This window comes from Equus caballus, chromosome 19 (genome assembly GCF_041296265.1).
Source record: "Equus caballus isolate H_3958 breed thoroughbred chromosome 19, TB-T2T, whole genome shotgun sequence".
In the NCBI taxonomy this organism is placed as follows: domain Eukaryota; kingdom Metazoa; phylum Chordata; class Mammalia; order Perissodactyla; family Equidae; genus Equus; species Equus caballus.
This window is the reverse complement of record NC_091702.1, coordinates 27331438-27355541: the sequence shown is the minus strand read 5'-3', so window position 1 is coordinate 27355541 and position 24104 is coordinate 27331438. Positions and strand designations below refer to the sequence as shown.

The 24104-nt window shown below is 37.2% G+C and overlaps 1 long non-coding RNA gene across 1 annotated transcript in view; it reads right to left on the bottom strand.

Annotated features, from left to right (window-relative positions):
- LOC106781978 (uncharacterized) overlaps positions 1-24104 on the bottom strand; it is a 193752-nt gene that overhangs the window by 88304 nt on the left and 81344 nt on the right. Inside the window, exons 4-7 of the long non-coding RNA XR_011428765.1 lie at positions 19906-20062; positions 14788-14931; positions 13553-13651; positions 4276-4491 (exon numbers count right to left, since the gene is read on the bottom strand). This is a non-coding gene — a long non-coding RNA (uncharacterized lncRNA). The remainder of the gene's footprint in view (positions 1-4275; positions 4492-13552; positions 13652-14787; positions 14932-19905; positions 20063-24104) is intronic.

Here is a 24104-nt window from a genome sequence, read left to right as displayed (position 1 = left end):
AGTAGAAACAATCTTTGAACTCACCACGCTGATCAAGGTAATGGCTCAAACTGTATCTTCTCCTTCTCAGCCCCTAATATAGATTTCTTCTTTTCCTGAGAATTATTTCAAATGCTTCCAAAGGTGGGGGGAAAAGCTTTTCAATTTTCTTCACTTTCAACTGGGATGTGGGCAAAAGCATCAATACCCATTTCTGCCAGTAATTGACACTCATGCTTATCAAGGAGCCTGCCCGGAGCTCTGTTCTCAGCACATTCTTGTGGTTTTATAAAATTCAAGTATGTGAGGTCAGTGCAAAGGTAACAAGCTTTGAAAGAGTATTAGAGAACAAAGGCTGTATTTAGACATAATCACCTCTAACGTGTATGTCTAGCAATCTGAATTATAGATCAGTTCTCTCTATCCCAAGTGTAACATATGTTTAATTTAAATTTTTAGAGAAGTTGTCATATACTTAATATTAATCTCTTTTTAAGAAAATATTTCATATTTTCTGAATAACACACTAGAGTCTATTTTGGCTTAATAATTACTTAAAATCAGACAAACTTTATTTCTATTTGGCAATGATTAAAAACCTGCTTTTCTCTTTACCATTGCAATTTTGTAAAGGATATGTACACATGTAATACACACATATATAAAGGTTAAAATTTTTTCTGACCATTCTAAAATTTTCTCTGATCATTCACTACTTAGTAAGTTTTAATAAATATTAAGCTTCAACAAATAATGGAATTTTTTTTCCCATGCCTAATTTGTTCTTGATTCCAATGGTAAATAAGGCAAAAAAGAGAAGATAATCCTTGTCATAAATGACAATTGATCTAACATTTCTTTTTCTTTCTCTCTTTCCAAAGTCTGTGGCTAGATTCTAGACAGGGCTGCATGGATAGTACTTTGATCAAAATTTTCACTGTGATTCTATTCAACCCTTTCAGCTTGACATGGGGTACATATCTTTATAAATCAAAATATGTTCTCATTCAAAATTAGGTTTATTTCCAGTGCTGATATAAAAAGCCTCAAAATTTTCAGTGCAATTTTCAGCCACGGAGCTTCAAGAAATATTCCTAAGGATGTGTGCCATCTCAGGTATGTGGACTAGTCATTCCTCCTACCTTCAACAGTAACAAAAAAAGAAAAGAGGATTTCAAAAAAAAATTGAACAGGTCTCATTTTTACATGTCAAAAGTAATTTTTAGTCCCTGAAAATGCTTTGAAAATGGTCTAGGCTTTAAATGACCATAATTCTAACCCACCCCATGTAAGAAAAGAAAAGCAAATGAGAAAGGAATTATAAAAATCTTGGTGTAGTATAATCTTACTTTGTGTTACCTCAGTTACTGCCAATTCCTGCATGACTTCCCAGCACCTCTGCATTACTCCTTCCCTACTCTTCTCTAATATGTTTCACATTGATTTTTTTTCTATTTTCTGCTGACTGCACAGTCTGAAATGCTTTGACCTTAAAGTCAAGGTCAAGTTTGCATTCCTGGAGTAAACAAGAAAGAAAGATGGAGAAGAGGAGAACTCAAAACAAAACCATCTAACCAAGAAAAATTATGGAGCCAAAATATGTCTTCTAAAAAAAAAAAAGAAAAAGAAAACAATGTCTGTCTTCTGGGATTTCTTTTTCTTCTATATTTGGCATTCAAGGTCAGGAACATTAATATATGCTGCCAGTGAAAGGAGTGAAATTTTCCCCCAAGTATTATTTGTAAAGGAACTAGTCTGGCATTAAATATTCTTATCACTATGTAGAATAATAGATGGGCTAGAATGAAATTTCCAACCACATTATTATGATCAGGTACCATACCAGAAAAACAAGAATCAAACATTATGGCTCCAAGAAAAGTTTAAATAAATTAGTGATGGAAAAAATATGCTAAAAAAGCCATAAGTTTGAATAATCTTCTAGAATTGTTGCAGGTTTTATAAAGACTTCGTCTCTGTCTTAGGGCATAACTACAATAATTTGACAGTTAACCACTTAAAAAGATAGTATTTCTTGAAATATTCATAACTTTCCATTTATAGCAGAGGCAGAGAAACAACCACACTCATAAAAACATATTTCTTCCTGTCCTATCCTAGTCTGAAGCAAAGCTTCCACACAACTTAAGAAGGCATTTTAAACCTTCAGTATGACACATCTAACGTGAACATGGTTGTCCCACACATTTAACTCAGTTGGATATCTGGGAGATCTACTTTTTTATAAAGGCCCTCCACTGAAATATCGTGTCTCCTTAGGCCTTTCAATTTAAAGTCAGGATACACATAAACCTTTTCCTTACCTGTGTCTTAATTGTGAGATGATATGATGTGACGTCATCCAGAGTAATTTTAGTAACTGGTTTGCATTTGCGTGGACTGCCGAGTTCAGCTTAGACATACATTCCTGTCATACAGTGTGTCATAGATCTCTATCCATGAAAAGCACGTTTTCACGAGGGTTAGAAACCCATGTGATCTTTAGTGAACAATATTGGGGCCTACCCAGCATCCATTCCCTCTTCTTCCTTTTTTAAGCAGAATTTAATTTTGTCTAAATATCTACCTTTCCTCTTTATAAGCATGAACCCCAATTCCAGGGTCAGCCTCAATAAAATGTGGATAATTCTATTTTCTTTTCTAGAAATTGATTCAGGAATGGGGATGTGATCCAACTTTGGACAAGGAGATGCTGTTAGGGGGATTCTAGAAAAAGAGAGAAGCCTGAGAGTCTCTTTCTTCCACTTCTGGGTATTATTGCCCATAAATGTGCTGCTTAGGACTGACACAGCCTTCTTACTACCAGTCTGAAGATGAAACAAACTCAAAGGATAGAAGATTGGAGAAAAGCTTAAAAAAAAAAAAAAGAAATGATATCCTTGAGGCACAGTATCAACCAGCTCTGAGGCCCAGCCTACTAAGGATTTGGCAGTGTGAGATAGTATTATTATTATTGTCAGTTAAGACATTTGGCATCTGGGTTTTTGTTATTTGCAGCCAGTAGCACACTAACCAATTTCTCTTGGCTTCCTTCAATTGTTTCTCACTCCTGAGCTTATGCCTTTCAGAAGAAGAGAGATTTCAAAGCTACTGGTTTACCCTCTTATTTATCCTGAAACTTTCTTCTACAAACGTAGGGAACAAGATAAACTTACAGAAAGTAAAACAAGATGTTTTAACAATATGGAAACATTAATATCTGAAATGTATGTTGGAGTTGTTGCTTGACATTTCCTGGCAATGTTTCCAGCCAGTGTCAGGCTGCTGAGTAAAGATGGGAAGGACAGAGCATTCAAATGGCCATCATCTATGCAACATGAGCTCACCCAGATATCAGTTTATTAAGTCAGATAGTCATGACAGGGGACAAACAAAATTCCAATTTCTCTCCACAACCTTTCTCAAACCTGCTTTCAGGTTTTTCTTCCCTACCCTTCAGTGACATCTTGGGCAGATCCCACAGCTTTTTGCTTACTTTCAGGTACTGTAGAACTTTTTGGTAACTAAAAATGTCCAATCCAATCAAATATCAAAACTTCAGTCTCTCCTCCAATTCAAGGCTTCTCTCTTTCTTGCCCGCTCAGGTCTGTTGGTGGGTCTTTCTTTATTGTCAAATGCCCCCTTCTAGGACAGATGTTCAAAACATCCAGGACTCACACACAGCATTTCCTGCTACTTGTAAAACATTCTCTGGCTGATCTCTTGCAAGACGCTTAACTCCTGCTCTTGGAGAGACCTGGGGATCCCTTCACTCCAGCAAGCATCCCTCTTGTGTAGCTCCTCTCGAGATAACGTGCTATCTTGCACGGCATCCACTTGTCCCACGGGAAAAGGAACTCATCCTTCCTCACTATGTTCTCAAACTGCAGGCACAGTTGCCTTCCAGCGTCTCTTTGCCACTATGTATATCTTCAACCCTCCTTATGCCTTTTGATTTCTCCTGAAAACAATCAGGCACCAGTCCCTATGCTGCCCAAACTCCAGAGCTAGTGGTCAAATGCTATAGCCACTAACCACATGTGGCTTTTAGCACTTGAAATGAGGCTAGTCCAAACTGAGATCTCAAAGACTTAACACACCTAGTACAATACATCGAGTCTCAAGGACTTACTTCTAACAAATAAAAGTAAAATATCTCATTGCTAATTTTTATATGGATTTTATTTTGGATATGTTGGTTTATCAAAAAATATTATTAGGATTGATATCATCTGCTTCCTTTTACTTTCTTTAAAATGTGGCTACTAGAGAAAATTAAATTATAGTGTGGCTCACCTGATTTCTCTCGGTTGGCACTGCCCCAGAGGCTTGCGACTCCAAGTGTGCTCCTGACCGGCATTGGTATCACCCAGGAGCCTCTTGGAAATAAAGATGCTCAGGCTTACTGTGGAGCTCAGAACAGGCACCCCCACCAGATGTCCAGGAAAGCTCTGATCTAGAGCAGCGCTACTTCACCCAGGGCTGTATCCTCCATGCTGATCCTTGGACACTCTGTTACCAATTTGTGACAAAATAAGTACAGACATTAAGTGTACTGCGTAGAAATTTTTACAGCAATTTTATGTTACCATATAAGGTGTGATCAGCGAAGATTTTTAATTTCATTTTTCTAGAAATTCGGTCTTACTCAGGTTTACCCAAGTATCAGTCCATTGTGAAGCATTGCTCTGGAGAAAACAATTCAAACTCTCCCAAGAAATTTCCCACACCACTAAGACAGCATCTTCCCTGCTAGAAAGCATCCTTTTCCTCGCAACCTTTTCTCGAAGGTGTTTCCTGCAGTCTCCTCCCTTGACTTGAGATGAGGTCATGTAGCTGCTTGCCCTTCCATGCCACGGTGCTCTCTATTCCTACAAATCCCCTTGAAGAAATTACCCTCTAATGAATCTCCAGGCTGTTAAATGTGTTCTTGGAAGTGACAATAGTTGACAGTGGGGCCACGTCTTCACACCTCCTATGAGGAACATATCTAGTGCCTCCTTTTAGAATGTGAAGCAACCGTCACTAACTATGCTCAGTTTTAGACTTTAACCCAAATTCCAAAGCAATGAGAAAATTCCCATTCCATAGCCTATCAAATTCTCTGGGGAACTTATTTTGGGTTTTGGCAATTTCTGGTTTTTTCCTATTGAAACACTGTTCCAATTTTCTCATATTGGTTGAAGTAGTCATGGCAATCAACCCCACTTTAAAAGTTTTATTTGGAATAATATATAATCTTTCTGAAATATTATATGCCATGCTTCTTCTAAAGTTTAGGGAAAATCTTGTAGGCATGCCCAACACATTCTATTAAGATACCGATATATTTAACTTTGTACATATCACATATTCCTGGCAAATGGGCATTTTAAACCTCTTTTTGGTCAATTTAATGTCTACAAGCAGTTCACCATTTAAAGCAATCTTATGGCTTATTTTGTAAAACAAAGACTCCTTTATTAAATGAAGAATCACCTCCTAATTTTCTATTTTAACATAAACACAGATTTCCATACGCCAATTTACTTCAAGAAGAATGCACCTGAGCTTTCATTTATATATATTATTAATATTTTATTAATGAATTTTCATATTGAGTGGAAACCACATTAAAAAATAAACCTGAAAATTCCATAATTTCCGTACGGCCTTTTTAGAGCTTTGCTTCTTGCCATGACACTTTCAATACATTCATAGGTATAAGCAATTCAATTCAATTTATTAAAATCCAATGGATATTTATTGAATCTTTAATATGCACTAGTCACACTACTAAATTCCAAGGGTACAAAAATGAATAAAACATGGTCCTTCCCTTGTGGAACTCAGAGTCTGGTAGACGAGACAGACTCCCACACAGACAATACTACACAATGTCAGGAACTGGAAGACAGCATTGCAGGCAGGATTCTGTGGGAATAGAAAGAAGGGACCCTCAGCTCTGGAGGAGATTCAGGAAAGGTTTCCTTCAGAAGATGATGCCTGAGCTAGAAATAGACGGAGTCATAATAGGATTTTCAAGTAAAAAAGAAAAAATGTTTGAAAAGCATTCAGGACAGAGAATACTACATGATCAAATACCCAAAAAGCACAAAACAGAGCCCCAGAATTTTAGAGCTAAGAAGGACAAACTGAGGCAGGAGATCAGAGAGAAGCCAAGAGCATGAACAGGACTTAACAGGCATCACAAGCCGTGAAAGTGGCTCAAGCTCCTAACGTTGTAGTTGTCAGTTCATTTCTTTTCTGGTTTAATTTTGCATTGATTTCCATAGAAGATCTTTAATATCAATCTCTGCTGAATTCAAGGCCACATATAAAAATCAGAGAGAATGATGGTGTCAGTGAAACAAGCAATAAATAAAAAATAGATGCAGGAATATTCTCCAGTTCCATTCATCAATAATGATAATTGCCTTAACTTTTGGGCACTTAGCATTTTACAAGACCCTTTCTCAAGTGACGTTTCATCTTCTACAGTGACTTTATGACAAACATAAAGTGGAGTGGATATCATTGTTTCATTTACAGGTGAGGAAATTGAAACCAAGACAGTCATACCAGTAGCAAGTGGCAGAGGTAGAAGGTGGGACCAGGTCAAGTGGCAAATTCTTTGGTCTTCTTCACCATGAGATGGAATCTATGCTAATGAAATTCCTTGCCAAGTTTAAGAATGACCATTGATAGTGAATACTGTAGGTAACATTAGCTTACCACAGAGGTTTTTTGTAAATTTGTCTGAACTATGTTTGCCAAGCTTCCTATGTAAATGATGCCATTAATAGAGATTAAAAGCTAATAATTTATTGAGTACCAGAAAGTGATTGATTTTTAATTTTTTTTCCTTTCCATTGCAAGCATTTTAATCTACAAATTTCCCTCTAGGAACCACTGTAGCTGCGTCTCACAAATTTTGATATGTGGTGTTTTTTATTATCATTTTGTTCAAAATATTTTCTGATTTCTCTTGTGAGTACTTCTTCAATCCATGGGATATTTGGAAGTGTGTTGTTTAATTTCCAAATATGTGAAAGTTTCCTTGATGTGTTGTTTTCGATTTCTAATTTAGTTACACTAGTTAGGATACATGATCTGTAAGATTTTAGTCATTTTAAATTGATTGAGATTTATGTTTTGGTCTAGGCGACTATACCACGAGTAGTTGAAAGGAATGTGTTTTCTGCAATCACTGAGTGTAGTGTTCTATAAATAGTGATTAGGTTCAGGTGGTTGATAACGTTCTTCAGATCTTCTGTATCTATACAGACATACTTCATCTTATTATGCTTGACTTTATTGTGCTTCACAGATACTGCATTTTTTACAAATCAAAGGTTTGTGGCAACCCTGCATTGAGCAAGTCTTCTGGTCCCATTTTTCCAACAGGATTTGCTCACTTCATGTCTCTGTGTCACACTTTTGTAATGCTCACAATATTTCAAACTTTTTCATTATTATTATATTTGTTATGGTGATCTGTGGTCAGTGACCTTTGATGTTACTATTGTAATTGTCTTGGGGCGCCATGAACCACACCCATTTGAGACGGTAAACTTAATCAATAAATGTTGTATAAGTTCTGACTGCTCCACCACCAGGCTGTTCCCCCATCTCTCTCCCTCTCTTCAGGCCTTCCTGTTCCATGGGACACAATAATATTGAAATTAGGCCAATTAATAACCCTACAGTGGCCTCTAAGTGTTCAAGTGAAAGGAAGAGTCATATGTCTCTCATTTTGAATCAAAAGCCAGAAATGATTAAGCCTAATGAGGAAGGCATGTCAAAAGCCGAGATAGGCTAAAAGCTAGGTTTCTTGTGCCAAACAGTTAGCCAAGCTGTCAGTGCAAAGGAAAAGTTATTGTAGGAAATTAAAAGTGCTACTCCAGTCAACACACAAATGATAAGAAAGCAGAACAGCCTTATTGCTCATATGGAGATAGTCTCGGTGGTCTGGATAGAAGATCAAAACAGCCACAATATTTCCTTAAGCCAAAGCCTAATCCAGAGCAAGGCCCTAACTCTCTTCAGTTCTGTGGAGGCTGAGAGAGGTGAGGAAGCTGCAGAAGAAAACTCTGAAGCAGCAGAGGTTGGTTCATGAGGTTTAAGGAAAGAAGCTGTCTCCATAACATAAAAGTGCAAGGTTGAGCAGCAAATGCTGATGTAGAAGCTGCAGCAAGCTATGCGGAAGATCAAGCTAACATAATTAATGAGGGTTGCTACACTAAACAACAGATTTTCAATGTAGATGAAACAGGCTTCTACTGGAAGAAGAGGCCATCTAGGACTTTCATAGCTACAGAGGAGAAGTCAGTGCCTGGCTTCAAAGCTTCACAGGAAAGACTGGCTCTCTTGTTAGGGGCTAATGCAGCTGGTGACTTTAAGTTGAAACCAATGCTCATTTCCCATTCCAAAAATCCTAGGGCCCTTAAGAATTAGGCTAAATCTGCTTTGCCTGTGCTCCATAAAGGGAACAACAAAGCCTGAATGACAGCACATCTGTTTTCAACATGGTTTACTGAATAATTTAAGCCCACTGTTGAGACCTACTGCTCAGAAGAAAAGAGTCTTTTCAAAATATTGCTACTCCTTGCCAATGCACCTAGTCACCCAAGAGCTCTGATGGAGATGTACAATGAGGTTAACGTTTTCATGCCTGCTAACACAACATCCATTCTGCAGCCCATGGATCAAGGAGTAATTTTGACTTTCAAGTCTTTTTAATTAAGAAATACATTTCATAAGGCTATAGCAGCCATAGATAGTGATTCCTTCGATGGATCTGGGCAAAGTAAATTGAACGCCTTCTGGAAAGGATTCACCCTTCTAGATGCCATTAAGAACATTCATGATTCTTGGGAAGAGGTCAAAATATTAACATTAACAGGACTTTGAAAGAAGTTGATTCCAACCCTCATGGATGACTTTGACAGGCTTAAGACTTCATTGAAGGAAGTAACTGCAGACACAGTGGAAATAGCAAGAGACCTAGAATTAGAAGTGAGCCTGAATTGCTGAATCTCATAATAAAAACTTAACAGATGAGGAGTTGTTCCTTATGGATGAGCAAAGAAAGTGGTTGCTTGAGATAGAATCTACTCCTGGTGAAGATACTGTGAAGATTGTTTAAATGACAACAAAAGATTTAGAATATTACATAAAGTTAGTTGATAAAGCAGTGGCCGGGTTTGAGAGAATTGCCCCCAATTTTGAAAGAATTTCTACAGTGGGTAAAATGCTGTCAAACAGCATCTCCTGCTACAGAGAAAACGTCTGTGAAAGGAAGAGTCAATCAGTGTGGCAGACTTCATTGTTGTCTTTTTTTTTTTTTTAGATTGGCACCTGGGCTAACAACTGTTGCCAATCTTCCTTTTTTTTTTTTTCTGCTTTATCTCCCCAAACCCCCCCCCGTACACAGTTGTATATCTTAGTTGCAGGTCCTTCTAGTTGTGGGATGTGGGATGCCATCTCAACATGGCCTGACAAGCAGTGCCATGTCCGCGCCCAGGATCCGAACTCTGGGCCGCCACAGCGGAGCGCGCGAACTTAACCACTCGGCCATGGAACCGGCCCCTATTGTTGTCTTATTTTAAGAAATTACCACAGCCACCCCAACCTTCAGCACCCACCACCCTGGCCAGTCAGCAGCCATCAACACCAAGGCAAGACCCTCCACCAGCAAAAAGATTACAACTCGCTGAAGTTGGATGAAGTTGGATGATCCTTAGCACTTTTTAGCAATAAAATAATTTTAACTAAGATATGTACATTTTTTAGACATAATGTTATTGCACACTTAATAGGCTACTGTGTAGTGTAAACATCACTTTTATATGGACTGTGAAACCAAAAAATTCGTGTGACTCACTTTATTATGATACACACTTTATTGCAGTGGTCTGGAACCAAACCCACAATATCTCCAAGGTATGCCTGTATTCTTCTTGAATTTTTTGTCAGCTTATTCTCTCATTTACCGAGAAAAGAATTCTAAAATAACTAACTGAAATTACAGATTTGTCTATTTCCCCTATAGTTCTGTCAGATTTTTATTTCACGTATTTTTAAGTTCTCTGGTTAGGTGTCTATACGTTTGAGATTTTTATGCCTTACTGATGAAAGTACTCATTTTCTCACTTGAAAGTACTCTGTTTACCTCTGGTAATACTCCCTGATCTGAAAGTTGAATTTGTCTGATATTAATGTAGCCACAGCAGCCTACTTCTGCTTACTTTGGCGTGGGTTACCTTTTACCATCCTTTTACTTTCACTCTGTGCCATTGCATTTAAAGGGCATCCATTGACCTCCAGATTCTACTTAAGATAGAGAGTTTGACGGAGTATTGCTTCCATCCTTACCACCGAGACAACAATAACAGCAACAAAGGATGTGTTTTTCCTTTCCATGCTATTCGTTCAGTCTCATAGATCTGGTTTCTTTTCCCTTCACCTGGAAGCACTTCCTTTAGCCTTTCTTGTAGCTTAGTTCTATGGCAGCAAATTCTCCCATCTTTTGCTTTGTGAAAATATCTTGTAATGCAGTCAGCTGAAGTTGAATTCTCTCAGCCTTTGTTTATGTGAAATGTTTCAATTTTACCTTCACTTCTGAAGGCTATTGTATTAGTTTTCTGTTACTACCATAACAAATTACCACAAACTTAGTGGCTTAAAACAACAAAAATTTATTATCTTGCAGTTCTTAAGTCCAACATGAGTCTTACTGGGCTAAAATCAAGGTGTCAGCAGGGCTGCGTTCTTTCTAGAAGCTCTAGGAAAGAATTCATTTCCTTGCCTTTTCAAGCTTCTAGAGGGTGCCTGCATTCCTCGGCTCATGACCATCTTCAAAGCCAGCAGTGAGCATCTCTCTGATCCTACTTCCATAGTCATATCTCCCTCTGACCACACCTGGGGAAAATTCTCTGCTTTTAAAGATTATGATGATATTTCGTTATACGTGATTATATTTGGCTTACCCAAATAATTCAGAACAATCTCCCCCCATCTCAAAGTGTGTAACCTTAATCATATCTGCAAAGTCCCTTTTGTCACATAAGGTAACATAGTCACAGGGTTTGGGGATTAGGGTATGGTTATTTGGGGGGAGGGGGTTTTATTCCACCTACCACAATTTTGATCTGAATATAGAATTCTAGACTCACAGATTTTTCCCTCTTTCAACATCTTTGCAATGTCATTTCGTTGTTTCCAAGCCTCCATGTTCTGATGAAAAAGCAGCTATCATTTGTATCACCATTCTCCAATACTAATAATATTTTTTTCTCTTTATCTTTGTTTTTCAGCAGGCTGAACACAATACTCCTACGTATGGTTTTATTTGTAGCTATCCTAACAGGATTTGTTCAGCTTCTTAGATTTGTAAATTGATATGTCTCTTACAATTGGGGGAATTTTTTGCCATTACTTCTTCAAATATGTTTTCTACTCAATTCCTTTTTGCTTCTTTCTCTGGGATTCGAATATACGGAATATTGACTGGTCTAATATTGAGACCAGGCACTGAGGTCACCACTCCACTCGGCTCCACCTCCCTGCACAGTGGCAAGAAAGAGCACCCAGGGGAAAGCTGGGCCGTGATGGGGCTAACTGCTCAGGGCCTGCAGTCCTTTACTGACTATTTTTTACTTCCTGGGAAAAGATGTCTCATGCATTTTGTTCAGTTTTATAGTTGTATTTGACAGAAGATCTAGATTGGTACAAGTTACTGTGTCGTGGATGAAAATAGAAGTTGCCAAAATTAGTTTTTAAAGAACAATTTACACCCTGATTTTAGAGTCAGAATAGGACATTTTTTCTCCCACATTGCTGCCTTGGTTCACTCAAGCAATCACTTCGTTTTGTAACACTGACAGGAAATGCCATAGATAAGTGTAGGGTGAGTATTAGTCTAAATATAGTAATTTCATGGCAATAAAACACAAATTTTTGATATATTTTATCCAACTGCACCATCAAAATTATTGCTCTTCTTTGTATTCCAAGAAAAATGATATTTTTACTAAAAATCTCTCATAAACAAATTTAGAAATAAACTGTTGGTCATTTCAACTGTAATTTGTATTTTTTGCTGCCAACCTAGCAAACAAACGTTTACTTCTTACTTTAACCAAAAGACAAATAAATAAAATGTAAGGCCTGTCTCTCGGATAGCTTGTGGACACAGTATGACGATTTTATGAAAAGAAATCAACAATACAGAGTGGATTTATCTAACTTACCAAGCACTATGCTACCCCCTCCCCCACTAAATGCTGTGACCCTTGACTCAACGTGCAATGGGTGAGCACCTAGTTCTCCCAAAGCATAACTTTAGGGACCGTGGTGCGAACGTTACTGGGTTTCTGCCTCAGCCAAAGAACAGTCTTTGGAAACAAATCTTGATTCAGATACTGGCTCCATTGTCCAATACAACTGGGAATGCAACCTCCTGGAGCTTCCACTTTCATGTCTGTAATATTGGCCTGAACACAACTACCCTGGATGATTATCGTATTTATCAGAGTTTAAACATCATGACTTCTGCACCATCTGGCACACAGTAGATGCTCTTTAAATGTCAAATCATCCTCTTATCCTTTACCCTGCCTTCTGCACACCTCTACCCGCTTCCTAGACACAGTCCCCTAGAAGACATGGTTAGAACAGTGAATTGTAATCTAGTCTCTGTTGCGTCCTCGCATTCCTCTTAAGTGGTTCTTGGGCCACTGGTATTGAGAGATGGCAGAGGATGGAGGTGCTGCTCAAACCTTTATCTCTTTTATAAATTGTGAAATATATATTATTTATATTAGCGTAAAATTTTCTTTGAACAATAGGTTCCAATATTTTCACTTTTTTTTTTTTTTGAAAAACAGATTTAGAGAAATAGTAAGTCCTATATCCATTCCTCACTATTATCCACTTCTCTTTAGAAGAAAATACTTGTAGGAAATTTAGAGATAAGAGAAAAATAGTCCTCCTCCTCTTTTCCTCTGTTACAATCTTTCTAACTTCTACTCCCTGCGTGGACAAGAGGGCTCACAAAATCCTCCTGCTACCATAGAAGATTTACAAAGTCTTCGCTTGGCTCCATTTGGAGTAAATAAAGGAGTAAAAATTACTACAAGAAGAGGAAGGCAAAAGATCAGACCATATTGCCCAGCACTAACAATAATCCAGTGTAATTGGATGGCCTGTCATGACTTTAAAGATGGCCATAGACATCATTTTGGATGAGCCCTGTAGCCAATATGACTGTGAAAAAATATAGAAAGCATTATTATCTCCGTTGAACAAATGGGGAAACAGGCTTAGTGGGATCAAGTACATAAAAAAAAAGAGAAAATAGAGGAAGGAAGGCAACCTTGCTTTCTCAAGAATGATATTCTATCTTTGGCATATCCACCAAAACATATGCCAATCAATTGAAGCATTATCAATACATTCTCAATACCAACAAAATGCTAGAAATAAGTATTTCTGAGAAGCAGTTCTTATATTTCAGTATCATTAGGCTGTAGCAAATACAGATCCTTCACTCAGTCTCTCTAGAATGAGAATTATTCACAACAAATCTTACCTTTAAATTCTTATTTAAAACATTTGAGTACCTTTCAATCGTATTTGTTGACACTCCTCTTGAGCTATTTTCCTTTTGTTTTTCTATGTAACTCATAGCCTATTGAGAAAAACAAATTTAAACCAAAATCCTTGATTTACCAAAGCAGGTAAAGAATAAAAAGCATATTGTTCAAATGACAACACTCAAACAAGCAAGAAACCTCAGTTAATGTTTAAAGAATGTTTATAAACTAAGAGGAAATGCTGTCTTTGGTGTGAAGAGGGGTTATTGAAATGATCTAATTTCAGACTAAGTACATGACTGAAGTTTTGGTCCAAGTTTATTGTAGTTTGGTATCTTTTTAATTAGGTGATTTTAAGTTTATAGTTTTGAATCATCTGGAAAAAAAAAAATTGCAACATAATCTGTTTAGAGCCAAGGCATGCTGCTGACACATTCAAAAAGTCCTGAACCTTTATAAATAAACACTGCTAGTGTTTATTTCAAAACATCTGAGAACAAGGGAAATACAGTGACTCTCTGAACGTTTCAATTTGGAACTGTTGGTGCTGATTCATCCTTTATCTGTGGATCCCTTCTGAGACACAATGGAGTATATTCAGGACCTGCCAAATAGACAGATATGAATAATTCTGGAAGAAGAATCACATTGCAAAATTTATTTTTTTTCCTACCTAAAACACTGCCAAAAAATGTGGAAAAATAATTTTCTCTATTACTGAGTATAGCGGTTTTTACTTTCAGTGCTCACATAAATAACTTTTTCAAAGAGAAAAGTTATTTCAATTGAATCTGGAATCTTACTTCATTTCTCTTATATTTAGAGAAGAAAAGATTTTTTCAGGCTTGCCAAAACTTTATAAATAGGGCTTATAAGACTAAATATTTCTCTCTTCTTCATAAAAACTGATTCAATGGTTTTCACCAAGTAAATGGAGCTGATGATTTTAACCTCATTGGCCAAATGGCTGGACACATCTTAGACTGGATCATAGGGAAAATAGAAAACATTTTTCTGTTTATTATGCATCATTTCACAGGAATAGATTACTAAAGTTGCAAAGTTTGCCAATCTATAATTAGTCATCTAAAAATATTTTGACATTTAAACATTTGTGTACAGTCTTACAAGTATTTTTAATGTTATTCCTCAGTATTTAATCAAATATTATGTCCACGTCCAGACTAAGCAGAAAATAACCTTCCACTCACCCGGAATTTTTTTCTCTTACCTAAGCTCTCCAAAATTATATGCATTGCTCTCAAAGCTTGAGACTTGACAATAACTGTGTGACTCTTTCTCATTTCTTCATTTAATCCAGTCTTTCTATAAACATTTGTTACCAGTTAGCGTGTGATGGGTACCATACCAGGCCCTGGAGATGGAGAATGGGATATAATCATCATCATCAAGATTGTCATTATCTGCCATACAGAGACAGACACATAAAGAAATAAATGTACATGATAAATGTGCAAGACATAATGGGGACCCAAACGAGAGACATTTTTGTTAGTACAGTCATTGACTCCAAATGTAGTAGACGGGTGGTTTTTTTTCTCAATTATTAAAAAGAAAATCATTCTTTTACCACTTTCTCAAAAAGATGATTTTAGTTAGAAATAAATTTGAAATATGACAAACTATAACAAACTTAGATTAAAATTTTAGTGCTAACTCATAACCTAATATCAGATTATTTACAACCTCTATTTTATGTGAAAATAGCACCTCTTAGAGAAGATAAATTGATAAGCCAGTCTTTCATTTTTACAGTCCAGGATGGTATTGTTTGGGGCCAGTCTCACAAGTAAGAGTCAGGAAATTTGCCATAAGAAATAATAAGCTATGTCTAGAAGTTTAGAGAAGAGAGAGCCTGGAATAGCATTTCTGTCTAGAAAACAGAGATAAAAATCAAAGAATCAAAAAAAAGAATATTCAGTTCAAGTAACTGTAAACTGAATTTTCTTTTTTGCTAGCTAATTTTCTTTATATCAGATTACTAACTTTTTGTGAAACGTCCTAGATTGTCCTTCTATTTCCTTAATTTGTCTCAATTCATGGCTAAAGAGAAAAATAGAAGAGAAATTCATGTCATAGTATGACTCTTCAGATGTTAATTAAAAATCAGATATGAAAACTTTTTTCTGTCCAAATAGAATGTGTTTTCCTTTGAGTACTTTTTTGATGCTTAGTTCCTTCTTTCTGGTTTCAATAACAGGGATACAGTCTCAGTACATCAGAACATAAACATTCTTCCCACTAGAATAGCTACAATTAAAACCATTGACAATCCCAAGTGTTGGCAAGGATGGAGAGCATCTGGAACATTCTTACACTGGTGGAAGTGCAAAACAGTACAATCACTTTGGAAGATGCTTTGACAGTTTGTTAAAAAATTAAACACAACCTGTGACCCAGCAATTCCACTCTTAGGTATACAACCAAGAGAAATTAATGCTTATGTACATTAAAAAAGATTCTTTTAATAAGAATGTTTAGAATAGTTTTATTCATAGCCTAAAATTAAAAGTCCAAATCTGGTTCATGAACTAGAGAACAGACAAATATCACATATATCCACATAGCAGAATACCATCAGCTTAACAGCTAAACAAATTGAAAAGAACAAGCTACTAATGCACCAATAAAGGTAAACTTCAAAAACTCTAAGTTGAGTGAAAGAAGTCAGAAAAAAATTATATACTGTATTATTTCATTTAGTTCAAGAAGAGATAAAACTAATCTATAGAGACAGAAGTCAGAATACCATTTTCTTCTAAGATGGTGAGTTGCCTGGAGAGGGGCATGCTGGGACTGTCTTGGGTGACGGAAATGATTTATGTCTTTACCTGGAAGTGGTTACAAGAGGATATAGATATACTAGAAGTCATCAACTTGTAACTTGATTCCAGCATTTTACCATAGTCAATTACACTTTAATAAAATATTATTAAATATAAAATAATATCCTCTACTAACCTCTTGTTATAGTGTCTGGTGACTGTAAAACTCATAAATTTTTTTAAAGAGTATAACTTTTATATTTGAGAATATCTTAAAACATAACAACAAAATGTGACTAAAATTTTAATCAAAGAATGTAAAATTTCTTCACGCCAGGCTAAGTCAATGACACAACTGAAAAAGCTCAGCTATGGCTACTTCCTCTTTGAAAAATAGATGGTGGAAAATTGGAAAAAGAATCAGTGTGAACATTAAGGTAAATGTTACTTTAACTGTTCAATTCCAACTTTGACTGAATTTACAGATAAACTGGTCTTGTTTTCAATCAGAGAAATTAGCTAATTTCACATATGTTAAGAAAAGTGACCCAAGATATCCAAGAAGAAAAAATGTCTGAGCCTCACATAATAATCTGAAGAGGTGAGTGGTGGCACTCAAATGTGGCCCTGAAGGACTGAGGAGCAGAGATGGATGACCAGCATATGGAACTTTAAGAGATTATCTGTGTCCACTTTGCCTGAAAAGAGAGTGCTTGAGGCAAGGAGCCATACTTATTAATGAGAAGACACTAATGGTACTGCTGGACTTTCAGTGACCTTAGAGAAGTAACATTGAAGGGCTGGTGACAAGGAGGTTTTATCTCCCCGTTAGATAAACTTTACTACTGGGATGTGGTAGTCTGCGTAGCAACCCAAGGTAATTCCTGCATTTCATCCATGCCGCCCACTGCAACTCTATTGTTCCCTGAAAATTCAGGTTGATTGTCCCACCAACCCAAGGTAATTCCTGCATTTCATCCATGCCGCCCACTGCAACTCTATTGTTCCCTGAAAATTCAGGTTGATTGTCCCAGGCAACAGTGAAACTCTTTTTTCCTTTTTTCTTTTCTTTTCTTTTCTTTTTTTGCTATTTTAACTAGTGGCATGAGAACCAGAAGTCCAGGCAGGGATTTCATCTTTCATGTGAGTGCCATCTTAATTCTGACTCCTACTGGCAGCATTCTTCCATTGGGTAGAAAGACCATTAAAATAAAGAACCCTGGTGTCACAGGGACAGAAAATAACAATTGGAAGTAGGTTATTAGGTGTTATCAGCAAACACATCACCCATTGCTCCATCTCTTGTTCCCAGATCTATCCCTTCTAGCTATGGGAAGAAAACATCCATATGACCACCACCCTGGGTCTAGTGCAGCACAAAGCTAGGCAGTTTAGTCAAAGCAATGAAAGAAAATGACTATGACTTGGGCAATGGAAGATGCAGCCAAGACCCCCACTTTTGGATCTTTCCTGGGCCCTGCGTTCCCATGTCACCGCGTTTGCCCATCACAGTCACACTGTGGTCCAACAGTCTGCTCTCCCTCCTGTTACAGCAAAAATAAGTCAATGGAGATAGAAAGGAAGCAGAGCAGCCTCAGTCTCTCTGCCAGGAGGAATCTGGAGGTAAAGCCAGGAATGAAAGAACAGTAGGGGTAGGAGCCCACATGGTATGTGGATAGCTACCACCTAACTTTCCAGAGGGAGAGGGGAATAGGCATTTAGTATTAAGCCTCTAGATGGGAGAATAAAGTGGAGACAAAATGAGCAGCAGTTTGGGTAAGGGATTGACTGAAAATTGTACAAAGAAACATCCTGCCCCAGAACCTGAAAGTAGGGGGTATGAGTCAAAGTATGCAGGGACTAGAGCCTCAGCATGACGTGATGGAAAGAAACCGTGGTCCAGAAGGAAAGTCTACCCTCACCTGTGCCGACTGCCCAGGGAAGTCCATCAGGACCATTTCCCATGATCCATCCTCGGATCCCACTCCACCTACACCAGCAACAAGCAGAGAAACTGAACAGCCCTCTGTTTTATTTAATACAACCCACTCTCTGCTCTGTTCCAGCTTCTCATCTTCTCTCTGCCGAAATGCCGTTCCCCCAAATATCCATGTGGCTCATTCCTTCACTTCCTTAAGGCTCTGCTCAAATGTCACATTCCCAGGAAATTCTGCCCTGACCACCCTACTTAAAATTACAAAGCCCCCGACTCCCCCCTCCAAAAATATACACTTTGCATCCTTGATTCCCCGTACTCTGCTCCACTGTTTCCATAGCCCTTACCACATTCTAACATAGTGCACAATTTAGTTAATCTTGTTTATTTTCTTGTTTTTCATATATATTTGTTGAACAATTTGATGAATAAATGAATGGATGTCATAGACTGTCAGCTCTGAAGTGACAGGGACTAACGTGCATTGATCTTTGTGTTCCTTGCAATTGGCACTGTACTTAACACACACTAGACTCTCAATTTATGCTTGTTAAATGAATGAATGTATGGAAGATTTAATCCCAAATTGAAATAGCTGAATTTGTATTCTAGATTGGAGCGAGATTCCTGTGGGATAGGTGGTAAATCAAAGGAAGGATGATATGATATAATAATAGTAATAGTAAGAATAATAGCCAGTGGTAATGTCTGTCAGGCGTGTTGTTTGGTATAGATTATGTCTGGTCCTCACAATCACCCTGCAAGGGAAGTATTAACCTCTTCATCTTCCAGATGAAGGCAGTAGGGCTCAGAATGTTTTAACAACTACCTAGCATCACAGGGATGGCAAAGACAGCTGGGATTCAAAACTGGGACGGGCTGCACTGACCCTAAAACCAAGGCACTATTCCACATAATGCACATTTTGCTCCTCAACTATAGAAACTACACAACATTTTTCCTCTCTTCATAGATGTGCTGATAAAGGAGAAATAACGCAGGCAGCTTTTCCCACCTGGTTCTAAAGCATATTGGGGCCTTTGGAACATGGGCTATCTTCATATGAAAGCTTTGCTCTCCTCCAAGACTAAGTAAAATAAACATTACATTGAAAACTGAGGGAAGTTGAACTCCATGCGGCAATTCAAGAAAAGCTTCCTAGAGGGAAAGGTTATCAGGGAAGTGTTCAAAAGGGTGTTAGGAGATATAGAAGGAAAAAGGCAGCGCATCACCAGAAAAAGAAAAAATAGACTAAGCCCCATGGAACACAACGGTATTAACTGAAATGCAATCTTTGCACTATATATTAATTAATTTGCCCACCTACCACATATAGGACAATTTTTAAGTTCAAGGTACTTTTCTGGGTACTGAACATACAGCAAAACAGTCAGAAAATTCCTTCCCTTACGGAGCTTCCATTCAAGTATGGAGAAAACACAGTAAAATTTAGGTGAAATATACAGCGTGTTATGGAGTTACTGCTAAGTAGAAAAGCAAAACCAAAAAAAGAGGTTGGAGTTTTGGGGATTGTATTTTAACAGGGTGCTATTTTAATACTATTTGAAGCTATCAAAGAAATTGATACATTTTGGTCAAAATTGCCAGATTTTGAAAACAATTCAACCTTGAGCTGTTTGGCTGGGGACGGTGTTCTCCGAATTTGATTGAAGCTGGCAGTTCACGAGGGCGGTGGGCTGGGTCTCTGGCTTGAGGCTCTTCACGGATTGCTCCCAGCTGAGAATAGCAGCAGAGCTCCAGCCAATTTCCAGACTGGTGAGAATCTTGGGAAAAGAGATTTAAAAAATATTATGCCCCACGGAGTCCCCACAGTTGTTGAAGAATAATAGTGTCTCATTAGGCCTGCCAAAATTCTAGCCTGACCACTAAGGGTCATTATGGTCGCAGAGCACAGACCTGGGGTCACGAAAAGAAGTGGAATAAAATGCAGATCGTGAGCAAAGAGAGCAAAGAGCTTCATCATACTTGATAGGTCATTTCTAGAGAATTACACGATTAAGGAATGTGAGTGAGCAGAGTAGCTGATGTATAAGGACTTCAGAAAAACATCTTGTGTAGGCTTTAAAATTACTTAGAAGCTTAATAAAAATTGACATTTATATGGACACGATCTCATGGTTGAAAAGCCAGCTGAAAGACTTTGTAAAGGCTGTAAATAAATGAAAATAAATGGCTTGCAATTCATACTGGGAGGAGTTCTCAGGGTTGGCGTTTGAAGAGCTCTTATTTAGTGTGAGAGCTCGATGACTAAGCTATTACACGGGATAAATAGATTGGGAATGAAATGTGCAAATGAACTAAACTGGCAGGAGTCGTTAGAAAGGTGGGGAACCTTATACCATGGAGTTCTTTAGATTCAGATTTAGAAAAGGGCTGCTTCTGAACATCTGTTTCTCAGAATGCAAAGTGGTGTCATGTCAGCTGTAAAGCCAGGAACAGGCCACCCTCATGATTCATTCAAGAAGAGTGGCTGGTGCAGGAGGGGAGATGAAAGGCTCAGAGTTAGATCAGGTGAACTGATGATTAAGATGGAAATAATGCACAAATGCCCAAAAGATGTAAACACCAGGTAGGGTGTAAAATTACTTATCCCGATACCCTAGGGCAGAGTAACAGGAGAGAATTAAAGAAAGGATAATCACAGCCAAATTCTTTCTTTCAGAAATCATGGACTCACGTAGTCATTTAGACTCAGAAACAATTCTGTTCTACTGTGTATTCCTATTTCAAGACCCTGCTGAAATGTCACCATGTTTTGTGGCTTTCTTTGACTCCTCTCCTGCACCTCCAAGGCAGAATTAATCACTCTCTGAGTTATCTTTCCATGGCACTTAAGAAACGCTTCTATCATAGCACTAACCACACTGTGTTTAGTTATGTTTTAATCTCTATTAGGAGGATATGAGTTTCTTAAGGACCAGGTTTATGTCTTATTATATTTTATACCTCCAGCTCCTAGACTATAGATTGGTATATCAAATGTTTAGTGAATTGAATGGCACCCTTACACATTCACTTGGGATTTAATTACTAAAGTTATCATCTGTTACATTTGATAGGCCACACTGTGTGGAAAAAAATGAGAAAGCGCTTTAGGGACTAATATGAAAAGATTGTCAATATATCCATTGTAAGCAAAAAAGGCAAGGTGCCAAGCAGTTGTGCACAGCTTGAGGATATATTCATATTTGCTATTATTTTCATAAACAAAAGCTGAAGGAGACAAAAAAGTTACCCCCTAGTCACCTCTGCAGGTAGGGAGGAGAAAGCATGATGGGGACAGCGGTAAAAGCAAAATTTTTCACTGTATACATTTTTATACTGTTTTACTTTTTTAAAGTTTCGTTAATTATATATCACCTATTCAAAACATTTAAAAAAATTTTTCAATTAATCCTATGGAGAGTAAGAGGAACAGCAAAAATAATGACAAAAAAGTCTGCACAGGACTCTGATTAATTAGTTTAAGCAGAAAGATATTGCTATGTATTGGTTTGTTTGTTTGTTTTAACAAGTGAACTCAATTCTAGTACAATCCAAGTTCTTGGTGAAGAAATTAAAGGGAATTTTTATTTTCTCATGCAAGTCCTGTTAATCCCAAGTCTTTTGAAGAGCTCACTGGATAAAGATGACTGTTTCGTTCTCTTTCTGTTAATTGCACCAGTAAGGGTAGCATGCCTTAAGGACCCTCCATCTGTCACATTGAACCCAAGACAATTCCTTAACATATTGTTAGAAAATCAATATTTTAAATAATGAGATTTGGTCTGTCCTTGAAGTAGTGCTGGGTACTAAAATAAATTTATATAAGGTTTTCATTTGTCTAAATTAATTAGCAATTGCTTCTCTAACTGATTACTTTCAAGCAAAAAGCATAACATTAAAGAAAAATTATATGTATATTGAGTGGCACATGTCAAAGTATAATTTTTAAGAAGTTATAAGACAGAACACATATAAATATGAAATAAGCATGTGGTCAAGAGTTTTTCGATTCATTAATGAGACAACCAGCTGGACAGGAAAGATGGTTCAGAGGAGAAGTAAAGAATAGGGATTATCTAGGCGTGTGAGAAAAAAATGTTTGGATAAGGTGGGGTTAGATAGAGAGCTGGTTAATATATCTTACAGAGCAATAAAACCATAACCTTTTGGGTTATCATTAGTATCAGGCAGAAACTATTTGTGTCTCTACCGGATAAAAATCTACCAACGAACATGCAAATTTGTGAAAAATGGACTTATGATCAATAGTGAGATATAATCAAACAAAAGTCTATTCCCCAGGATAACGAAATGATCTTTGAGCGGGCCTGTTAAACAAGGCTCTGATATGACATTGAAAGGGGCCATCCTCTCTTTGCCTTACTTCCAAGTTAGGCAGTGTTTCTTCACAACTGTTTGTGAAAGTAAAGCTAAAGCTCCTATCTTTGCCACCAGGCCTGAGGTGAAAAAGCAATTCAGAGACAGGGAACAGCGGTATATCGGCTATTTTAAGATGTAGATCTCTTCTAATAGGTTTCTTTCTACACAATAAGCTGAAAGAAAAAGAGAGAATTATTAATTAATGTATTTTGCATTATGATCATGCTGGGGTGAGCAGAAGGTTGATACCACTAGTAAGGATGACAATAAATTTGACTTTATTCAGTGGTAAAATGCATCAAGAATCATAACATTTATTTCTTGAGATGAGAAACATTCTAACTCACAAAACTACCATGAATGATAGAAGAACATTTTATGTTTGTGCAAACTGAGAATGCAACTTTAATACATGAAAATATCTCCACAAACGAGCCTTGTCTTTCCTTGTTAATTGAGAAGCTAAACTGCAAAACTTACAGTGTTGTTGCTCCTAAGTAAACTGTAGGTTGATCACCAGAAGATACATTTTTGATGCATTCAGCCCAGCCAGTTGGTTAAGTAAATTGTAAGCAAAATATTTTCGCAGCAAATGGCAAAGGCTCAGCTGGAGTTCTTTAGATAAAATAAAGGACCATAGAGAAGCCAGGAATATGCAATTCATGTTGACAAAAAGATAATTTTTCAAGGAACAATGCAATCTCTATTTTTTTGCAGAAACTAATACAAAACATAATTTCAAGGATCACTAAATGAAACTGTTTGGCTAACTTTCGTAATAATAAATTAGTCTGGGAAAATTCTTAGAAATGCACAAACAACCTTTTCACCCTGGAAATCCATGGGCTAAGCCCAGAATAAGAACAATCTAATTATCTTTGTTCAAGACATTACTGATGTTTTTACATCCTTTCCTTTTTGCTTTGTATAATATCCTAAGGAATTTTATGTTGGAAAGTTTACAGTTGGCGTAAATATTTTTATACTTCCCCATCGGAATATCAGAGTCACTCTGCTTATATAGAAAATTTGCCTTAAAAAAAAAAGAAGAGTAGCTGGTTATTCAAATATTTCTCTTACAGTGGCCAGATGAGTTGGAAAAGAGAAAATGTTGTGAAGAGAAGCACATGCAATTTGAATTATTTGAAAGCCCTACAGCTACTATAGAAAAAAGAAATCTGGCCAAAATAGAAGTGTCTCCAATACAACATACTATTTTCTTCTGTATCCATTAAAAGCTGAAGGACTATTTGAGAAAAATAGGAACTGGATAAAAGACCGCTTAGCATCTTCAAAGTCATGTCATCATCCTTTGTATTTCTCTGTGCCTGAGGCAGACTTTTTCTTTGTTCTTTTCTCAACTAGTCTCTTAATCAAGCCTGAGGAGGAGAGACTTTACTTCCCCAGGAAGATAAAGCTGTTAATTAACTAGATTTGCCA